We start from the raw sequence: 10,000 nt of genomic DNA on the forward strand, positions 1-10,000 counted from the left end.
TTGGTTACAGTTAGTGTTCTCGGGCTTAATAGTCGCCCAAGGGGGTGTATAGCGGTCGATGGCCGTTGTGGAGTGCGTTTATTGTGGGTTGATTTTGACTTTGCCTGGCTGGTGGAATTTGTGGGAGGCAGGCAAGGGGATTGGTGTGGGTTGGTTGGCCGGAAGGGAGCTGCTTGCATTGGGGTGTTATCCTGACTTTGTTTCGCTGGTGAGAGTAGGCAGCGGCAGGCAGGCAAGCGGAATGTCGTGTGGGGTGCAGTGAGAGGTTGGAATGACACTGCTTTGCAGCTGACCATGTGCCCTGATTTGTGACGCCCGTTTGGAGGATGATATCTCAGGAAGGCCGAGGCCGATTTCCTCCGGGTATGGCTCGTTGCGTGCGGCAGGAGGAGGCGCAGCGTACGGTACCGAGCACTGGGAGGTGCGATGCTGCCCGCCGGAGTGACAGCGAAAGGCTGCGCACCGCTTTCCGCCTGCTAACTCGGCGTCCGTGAGACCGACCGACTTCGCTTTACCGCCGGAGCTAGAGTGGGGCAAGGGGCACGGTTGGGTACCGGAACGATCACGTTCGCACACCGGGAAGTCGAGTGCCGGGTCTCGAAACGGAGCCGGGTCGGCCCAATTTAAAACGGAGAATAGAGTGCTGCCCTCTGCGGGTGAAAACCTGGAAGTACGTTGGTTAATGATTTCCAGTTCACCCCGCTTGGTCAGGCCCACTCGGAGGCGGATAACTCCGGAACGCCGAGGCCGATTTCCTCCGGGTATGGCTCGTTGCGTGCGGCAGGAGGCGGCGCAGCGTACGGTACCGAGCACTCGGAGATGCGGTGCTGCCCGCCGGAGTGACAGCGAAAGGCTGCGCACCGCTTTCCGCCTGGTAACTCGGCGTCCGTGAGACCGACCGACTCCGCTTTAGCACCGGAGCTAGAGTGGGGCAAGGGGCACCGAAGGGTACCGGAACGATCACGTTCGCATACCGGGAAGTCGAGTGACGGGCCGCTGAAAGCGAGCAGGGTGCCACCGCTCGGGGCCCCGGTTTGTCCGTCCCACCCGGAGGCCCATATCTCCGGAAGGCACAGGCCGATTTCCTCCGGGTATGGCTCGTTGTGTGCGGCCGGACCAGGCGCAGCGGACGGTACCGAGCACTGGGAGGTGCGATGCTGCCCGCCGGAGTGACAGCGAAAGGCTGCGCACCGCTTTCCGCCTGCTAACTCGGCGTCCGTGAGACCGACCGACTCCGCTTTACCGCCGGAGCTAGAGTGGGGCAAGGGGCACGGTTGAGTACCGGAAGGATGACGTTCGCACACCGGGAAGTCGAGTGCCGGGCCGCTGAAAGCGAGCAGGGTGCCACCGACTCGTCGGGCCCACTCGGAGGCTGATATCTCAGGAAGGCCGAGGCCGATTTCCTCCGGGTATGGCTCGTTGCGTGCGGCAGGAGGCGGCGCAGCGTACGGTACCGAGCACTGGGAGGTGCGATGCTGCCCGCCGGAGTGACAGCGAAAGGCTGCGCACCGCTTTCCGCCTGCTAACTCGGCGTCCGTGAGACCGACCGACTTCGCTTTACCGCCGGAGCTAGAGTGGGGCAAGGGGCACGGTTGGGTACCGGAACGATCACGTTCGCACACCGGGAAGTCGAGTGCCGGGTCTCGAAACGGAGCCGGGTCGGCCCAATTTAAAACGGAGAATAGAGTGCTGCCCTCTGCGGGTGAAAACCTGGAAGTACGTTGGTTAATGATTTCCAGTTCACCCCGCTTGGTCAGGCCCACTCGGAGGCGGATAACTCCGGAACGCCGAGGCCGATTTCCTCCGGGTATGGCTCGTTGCGTGCGGCAGGAGGCGGCGCAGCGTACGGTACCGAGCACTCGGAGATGCGGTGCAGCCCGCCGGAGTGACAGCGAAAGGCTGCGCACCGCTTTCCGCCTGCTAACTCGGCGTCCGTGAGACCGACCGACTTCGCTTTACCGCCGGAGCTAGAGTGGGGCAAGGGGCACGGTTGAGTACCGGAAGGATGACGTTCGCACACCGGGAAGTCGAGTGCCGGGCCGCTGAAAGCGAGCTCGGGGCCCCGGTTTGTCCGTCCCACCCGGAGGCCCATATCTCCGGAAGGCAAAGGCCGATTTCCACCGGGTATGGCTCGTTGTGTGCGGCCGGACCAGGCGCAGCGGACGGTACCGAGCACTCGGAGGTGCGGCGCTGCCCGCCGGAGTGACAGCGAAAGGCTGCGCACCGCTTTCCGCCTGGTAACTCGGCGTCTGTGAGACCGACCGACTCCGCTTTACCGCCGGAGCTAGAGTGGGGCAAGGGGCACCGTTGGGTACCGGAACGATCACGTTCGCACACCGGGAAGTCGAGTGCCGGGCCGCTGAAAGCGAGTAGGGTGCCACCGCTCGGGGCCCCGGTTTGTCCGTCCCACCCGGAGGCCCATATCTCCGGAAGGCACAGGCCGATTTCCTCCGGGTATGGCTCGTTGTGTGCGGCCGGACCAGGCGCAGCGGACGGTACCGAGCACTCGGAGGTCCGGCGCTGCCCGCCGGAGGTACAGCGAAAGGCTGCAAACCACTTTCCGCCGCCACCCTCCGCGGGCGTGAGACCGACGGTCATCGGGTTTGGTTCCGCGGCTCGAGCAGGACGAGGGGCAGCGAACGGTACCGGAACGAACCCGGTCGCACACCGGGAAGTCGAGTGCCGGGTCTCGAAACGGAGCCGGGTCGGCCCAGTTTAAAACGGAGAAGAGAGTGCTGCCCTCTGCGGGTGAAAACCTGGAAGTACGTTGGTTAATGATTTCCAGTTCACCCCGCTTGGTCAGGCCCACTCGGAGGCGGATAACTCCGGAACGCCGAGGCCGATTTCCTGCGGGTATGGCTCGTTGCGTGCGGCAGGAGGCGGCGCAGCGTACGGTACCGAGCACTCGGAGGTGCGGTGCTGCCCGCCGGAGTGACAGCGAAAGGCTGCGCACCGCTTTCCGCCTGCTAACTCGGCGTCCGTGAGACCGACCGACTCCGCTTTAGCACCGGAGCTAGAGTGGGGCAAGGGGCACCGAAGGGTACCGGAACGATGACGTTCGCACACCGGGAAGTCGAGTGCCGGGCCGCCGAAAGCGAGCAGGGTGCCACCGCTCGGGGCCCCGGTTTGTCCGTCCCACCCGGAGGCCCATATCTCCGGAAGGCACAGGCCGATTTCCACCGGGTATGGCTCGTTGTGTGCGGCCGGACCAGGCGCAGCGGATGGTACCGAGCACTCGGAGGTCGGGCGCTGCCCGCCGGAGGTACAGCGAAAGGCTGCAAACCACTTTCCGCCGCCTCCCTCCGCGGGCGTGAGACCGACGGTCGTCGGGTTTGTTTCCCCGGCTAGAGCAGGACGAGGGGCAGCGAACGGTACCGGAACGAACCCGGTCGCACACCGGGAAGTCGACTAGCGGGCCGCCGAAAGCGAGCACGGGGCCCCGGTTTGTCCGTCCCACCCGGAGGCCCATATCTCTGGAAGGCACAGGCCGATTTCCACCGGGTATGGCTCGTTGTGTGCGGCAGGACCAGGCGCAGCGGACGGTACCGAGCACTCGGAGGTCGGGCGCTGCCCGCCGGAGGTACAGCGAAAGGCTGCAAACCACTTTCCGCCGCCTCCCTCCGCGGGCGTGAGACCGACGGTCGTCGGGTTTGGTTCCGCGGCTAGAGCAGGACGAGGGGCAGCGAACGGTACCGGAACGAACCCGGTCGCACACCGGGAAGTCGAGTGCCGGGTCTCGAAACGGAGCCGGGTCGGCCCAGTTTAAAACGGAGAAGAGAGTGCTGCCCTCTGCGGGTGAAAACCTGGAAGTACGTTGGTTAATGATTTCCAGTTCACCCCGCTTGGTCAGGCCCACTCGGAGGCGGATAACTCCGGAACGCCGAGGCCGATTTCCTCCGGGTCTGGCTCGTTGCGTGCGGCAGGAGGCGGCGCAGCGTACGGTACCGAGCACTCGGAGATGCGGTGCAGCCCGCCGGAGTGACAGCGAAAGGCTGCGCACCGCTTTCCGCCTGGTAACTCGGCGTCCGTGAGACCGACCGACTCCGCTTTAGCACCGGAGCTAGAGTGGGGCAAGGGGCACGGTTGGGTACCGGAAGGATGACGTTCGCACACCGGGAAGTCGAGTGCCGGGCCGCCGAAAGCGAGCACGGGGTCCCGGTTTGTCCGTCCCACCCGGAGGCCCATATCTCCGGAAGGCACAGGCCGATTTCCTCCGGGTATGGCTCGTTGCGTGCGGCCGGACCAGGCGCAGCGGACGGTACCGAGCACTCGGAGGTCGGGCGCTGCCCGCCGGAGGTACAGCGAAAGGCTGCAAACCACTTTCCGCCGCCTCCCTCCGCGGGCGTGAGACCGACGGTCGTCGGGTTTGTTTCCGCGGCTAGAGCAGGACGAGGGGCAGCGAACGGTACCGGAAGGAACCCGGTCGCACACCGGGAAGTCGACTAGCGGGCCGCCGAAAGCGAGCACGGGGCCCCGGTTTGTCCGTCCCACCCGGAGGCCCATATCTCTGGAAGGCACAGGCCGATTTCCACCGGGTATGGCTCGTTGTGTGCGGCAGGACCAGGCGCAGCGGACGGTACCGAGCACTCGGAGGTCGGGCGCTGCCCGCCGGAGGTACAGCGAAAGGCTGCAAACCACTTTCCGCCACCTCCCTCCGCGGGCGTGAGACCGACGGTCGTCGGGTTTGTCTCCGCGGCTAGAGCAGGACGAGGGGCAGCGAACGGTACCGGAACGAACCCGGTCGCACACCGGGAAGTCGACCAGCGGGCCGCCGAAAGCGTGCTCGGGTCCCCGGTTTGTCTGTCCCACCCGGAGGCTGATATCTGAGGAAGTCCGAGGCCGATTTCCTCCGGCTAACTCGGCGGGCAATGTGTCCCCCCCCCACCATCTTCGGCTGATTACCGTGGCTGGACCGGATCAAGGAGCAACGGAACCGTGCCAGAACGACGTCGGTCGGACGGCGTGAACTGATAGTGCCGAGGCCGGAAACCGAGCCGGAAATGTGCACCGATTTATTGGTCCCACTCGCAGGCCCATATCTCCGGAAGGCCGAGGCCGATTTCCTCCGGGTATGGTTCGCTGCGTGCAGCCGGAAGGGGAGCAGCGGACGGCACTGAGCAGCCGGAGGTGCGGCGCTGCCCGCCGGAGCTGCAAGCGAAAGGCTGCGCACCGCTTTCCGCTGGCTAACTCGGCGGCCGTCAGGCCGACCGACTCCGCTTCAGCACGGGAGCTGGAGTCGGGCAAGGGGCACCGAAGGGTACCGGAAGGATCACGTTCGGACACCGGGAAGTCGAGTGCCGGGCCGCCGAAAGCGAGCTCGGGGCCCCGGTTTGTCCGTCCCACCCGGAGGCCCATATCTCGAGAAGGCACAGGCCGATTTCCTCCGGGTTTGGCTCGCTGCGTGCGGCCGGACGAGGCGCAGCGAACGGTACCGAGCACTCGGAGGTGCGGCGCTGCCCGCCGGAGGTACAGCGAAAGGCTGCAAACCGCTTTCCGCCTCCTCTCCCCTCGGGCGTGAGACCGACGGTCGTCTGGTTTGCTTCCGCGGCAAGAGCAGGACGAGGGGCACCGAGCGGTACCAGAACGAACCCGGTCGCACACCGGGATGTCGAGTGCCCGGCCCAAACCCGCTACCCCCCCCCCCCCCCCCAACACCCGAAAGCGAGCCCCGGTTTGTGGATTAAAAGTGAAGCGGCAAAGATTTGTAAAACAGCGTGAAATGATGAACCAGAAGCCCAAAGTAATGGTGGGAATAAAAGTTCCAAAATGTGAAATGGTGAACCAGAAGTTGTGTGAACTGTTTAACCCAAAGTGGCAAAAATGGATTAAAAGGGGTGAAATGATCGACCGCAAAGCAGGGCAAGCATTAAACAAAAGCAGCAGCATTTTTTAAAAAGGGACAAATGGTTTACCAGAATCCCAAAAGAATGCTCAGAGACTTAAGTCCCAAAGGGGAAATGGTTAACCAGTAGCTGGGTGAACTGCTTAACCCAAAGTGGGAAAAAGGATAAAAAAGGGGTGAACTGATCAACCAGAAGTCGACAACAATGTGCGGCGATTAAGTCTGAAAGAGGGAAAGGTTGACCGGAAAGCAGGGAAATGATTAAACAAAAGCAGAAAAATTCAGTAAAAAGGGGCAAGTGGTGAACCAGAAGTTGGGTGAACTGCTTAACCAAAAGTGGGAAAGAGGATTAAAAGGGGAGAAATGTTGAACCAGATGTCGAAAACAATGCGCGGCGATGAAGTCTGAAAGAGGAAAAGGTTGACCGCAAAGCAGGGAAAGGATTAAACAGAAGCAGCAATATCTTTTAAAAAGGGACAAATGGTGAACCAGAATCCCAAAAGAATGCTCAGAGACTTAAGTCCCAAAGGGGCAAATGGTTAACCAGAAGCTGGGTGAACTGTTTAACCAAAAGTGGGAAAAAGGATTAAAATGTTGTGAAATGATTAACCAGAAGGCGAAAGCAAAGTGCGGCGGCGAAGTCCTAAAGGGGAAAAGGTTGACCATAAAGCAGGGAAATGATTAAACAAAAGCGGAAAAATTCAGTAAGAAGGGGCAAATGGTTAACCAGAAGTTGGGTGAACTGCTTAACCAAAAGTGGGAAAAAGGATTAAAAGGGGAGAAATGTTTAACCAGATGTCGAAAACAATGCGCGGCGATGAAGTCTGAAAGAGGAATAGGTCGACCGCAAAGCAGGGAAATGATTAAACAAAAGCAGAAAAATTCAGTAAAAAGGGGCAAATGGTGAACCAGAAGCTGGGTGAACTGCTTAACCAAAAGTGGGAAAAAGGATTAAAAGGGGAGAAATGTTGAACCAGATGTCGAAAACAAGGTGCGGCGATGAAGTCTGAAAGAGGAATAGGTCGACCGCAAAGCAGGGAAAGGTTTAATCAAAAGCAGCAATATCTTTTAAAAAGGGACAAATGGTGAACCAGAATCACAAAAGAATGCTCAGAGACTTAAGTCCCAAAGGGGAAATGGTTAACCAGTAGCTGGGTGAACTGTCCAACCCAAAGTGGGAAAAAGGATTAAAAGGGGTGAAATGATTAACCAGGAGGCTAAAGCAATGTGCCGCGGTGAAGTCCTAAAGGGGAAAAGGTTGACCAGAAAGCAGGGAAAGCATTAAACAAAAGCGGCAACATTTTTTAAAAAGTGGCAAATGGTTAACCAGAATCCCAAAAGAATGCTCAGAGACTTAAGTCCCAAAGGGGAAATGGTGAACCAGAAGCTGGGTGAACTGGTGAACCAAAAGTGGGAAAAAGGATTAAAAGGGGAGAAATGATTAACCAGGAGGCTGAAGCAATGTGCCGCGGTGAAGTCCTAAAGGGTAAAAGGTTGACAAGAAAGCAGGGAAATGATTAAACCAAAGCGGAAAAATTCAGTATAATGGGGCAAATGGTTAACCAGAAGCTGGGTGAAATGGTTAACCAAAAGTGGCAAAAAAAGATTTAAAGGGGAAAAATGATTAACCAGAAGTCGACAACAATGCTCGGCGATGAAGTCTGAAAGGGGAAAAGGTTGACCAGAAAGCAGGGAAACGATTAAACAAAAGCGGCAACATTTTTTAAAAAGTGGCAAATGGTTAACCAGAATCCCAAAAGAATGCTCAGAGACTAAGTCCCAAAGGGGAAATGGTTAACCAGAAGCTGGGGGAAATGGTTAACCAAAAGTTGCAAAAATGATTAAAAGGGGTGAAATGATTAACCAGGAGGCTGAAGCAATGTGCCGCGGTGAAGTCCTAAAGGGGAAAAGGTTGACCACAAAGCAGGGAAAGCATTAAACAAAAGCGGCAACATTTTTTAAAAATTGGCAAATGATTAACCAGAATCCCAAAAGAATGCTCAGAGACTAAGTCCCAAAGGGGAAATGGTTAACCAGAAGCAGGGGGAAATGGTTAACCAAAAGTTGCAAAAATGATTAAAAGGGGTGAAATGATTAACCAGGAGGCTGAAGCAATGTGCCGCGGTGAAGTCCTAAAGGGGAAAAGGTTGACCACAAAGCAGGGAAAGCATTAAACAAAAGCGGCAACATTTTTAAAAAAGTGGCAAATGATTAACCAGAATCCCAAAAGAATGCTCAGAGACTAAGTCCCAAAGGGGAAATGGTTAACCAGAAGCTGGGGGAAATGGTTAACCAAAAGTTGCAAAAATGATTAAAAGGGGTGAAATGATTAACCAGGAGGCTAAAGCAATGTGCCGCGGTGAAGTCTGAAAGAGGGAAAGGTTGACCAGAAAGCATTAAACAAAAGTGGCAACATTTTAAAATAATTGGCAAATGGTTAACCAGAATCCCAAAAGAATGCTCAGAGACTAAGTCCCAAAGGGGAAATGGTTAACCAGAAGCTGGGGGAAATGGTTAACCAAAAGTTGCAAAAATGATTAAAAGGGGTGAAATGATTAACCAGGAGGCTAAAGCAATGTGCCGCGGTGAAGTCCTAAAGGGGAAAAGGTTGACCAGAAAGCAGGGAAAGCATTAAACAAAAGCGGCAACATTTTTTAAAAAGTGGCAAATGGTTAACCAGAATCCCAAAAGAATGCTCAGAGACCAAGTCCCAAAGGGGAAATGGTTAACCAGAAGCTGGGGGAAATGGTTAACCAAAAGTTGCAAAAATGATTAAAAGGGGTGAAATGATTAACCAGGAGGCTGAAGCAATGTGCCGCGGTGAAGTCTGAAAGAGGGAAAGGTTGACCAGAAAGCATTAAACAAAAGTGGCAACATTTTTTAAAAATTGGCAAATGGTTAACCAGAATCCCAAAAGAATGCTCACAGACTAAGTCCCAAAGGGGAAATGGTTAACCAGAAGCTGGGTGAAATGGTTAACCAAAAGTTACAAAAATGATTAAAAGGGGTGAAATGATCAACCAGAAGTCGAAAACAATGTGCGGCGATGAAGTCCTAAGGTGGAAAAGTTACCCAGAAGGCAGGGAAATGATCAAACGAAAGCAGCCAAAAAATTATTAAAAGAGGGGAACTGATGAACCAAAAGATGAGAAACGGCCCGCAGAGACTAAGTCCAAAACGGGAACTGGTGAACCGGAAATGATTAACCAAAAACTAAGTCCGAAGAGGGAACTGGTAAACCAGAACTGAGTAACCCGATTTTTAAAATTAATTATAAATGGGGAAACGATTGAGCAAAAGGCGGAAATTAAGTCACAGGGACCAGGTCCGAAAGGGCAAGAGGTTACCCCGTAGGGGGCATTCGTCAACTCAATCTGAAAATTTTGGAGGCAAATCTGACCAAAATGCGGAAATCGGACCACACCGCGAGGGGCGCCATTCGACGGGGCAGGGGTAGACGCGTCGAACGGTGCCTGAAGGTCCCGGCTGCGACACGTGAGTCCGGAGATATGGCCAGTCAAAGTCTGATGGGAGGTACCGAAGCCGAAAAATCGAAACGCGTTTGCGGCGATTCGGTGTCAGAAAGTCGGTCACGAATTCAAATTCGTCCCGCTGATTCGCCAATTGCCAGCCGGTTCCGGGGGGATTGGCGGGGTACCTGCAGGATAGTAAGAGGTGGCATGTCGAGACTTAGCCTGTTTACCAGACTTGTGTCCAGCGCCTCCAGGTCTGCAGAGACCGACCCGGGCTGCCGCCCAACCGACTTTTAAGCCTTTTGGGAGTGGGAATTTTTCCCATTTTTCCCCATTTTTCGGGTTTTTTGGTCGGGCTTGAAAACGGCGGCCCCGAGGCCTCCCGGGGCTGGCGGGCTTCGGCTCCCTTGCGAGAGGGTCCGAATTCCACCCGTTTAAGCCCAGAAAGGAGTTCGGAAGTCAGTCGGTCGAGGGAACCCCTTCGGAAGTCCGACGGGGATGGATTCGGCCGGCGTTTCGGATCTCCGGTCAGAGGATTCCCCCCCTGGGCGGGGGGGTGCGAGTAGCTGCCGGCAAACGGTCCCTTGCACTTGTGGCACAAAAAGTCCGAGCACAGGTTAATGAGTTGGCCGCGGAAGCCCCTATGCCGAAATGAGAAAGCCCCCGTTGCGGGGATTTAGTGACG

This window comes from Heptranchias perlo, unplaced genomic scaffold (genome assembly GCF_035084215.1).
Source record: "Heptranchias perlo isolate sHepPer1 unplaced genomic scaffold, sHepPer1.hap1 HAP1_SCAFFOLD_443, whole genome shotgun sequence".
NCBI classification, from domain to species: Eukaryota; Metazoa; Chordata; class Chondrichthyes; order Hexanchiformes; family Hexanchidae; genus Heptranchias; species Heptranchias perlo.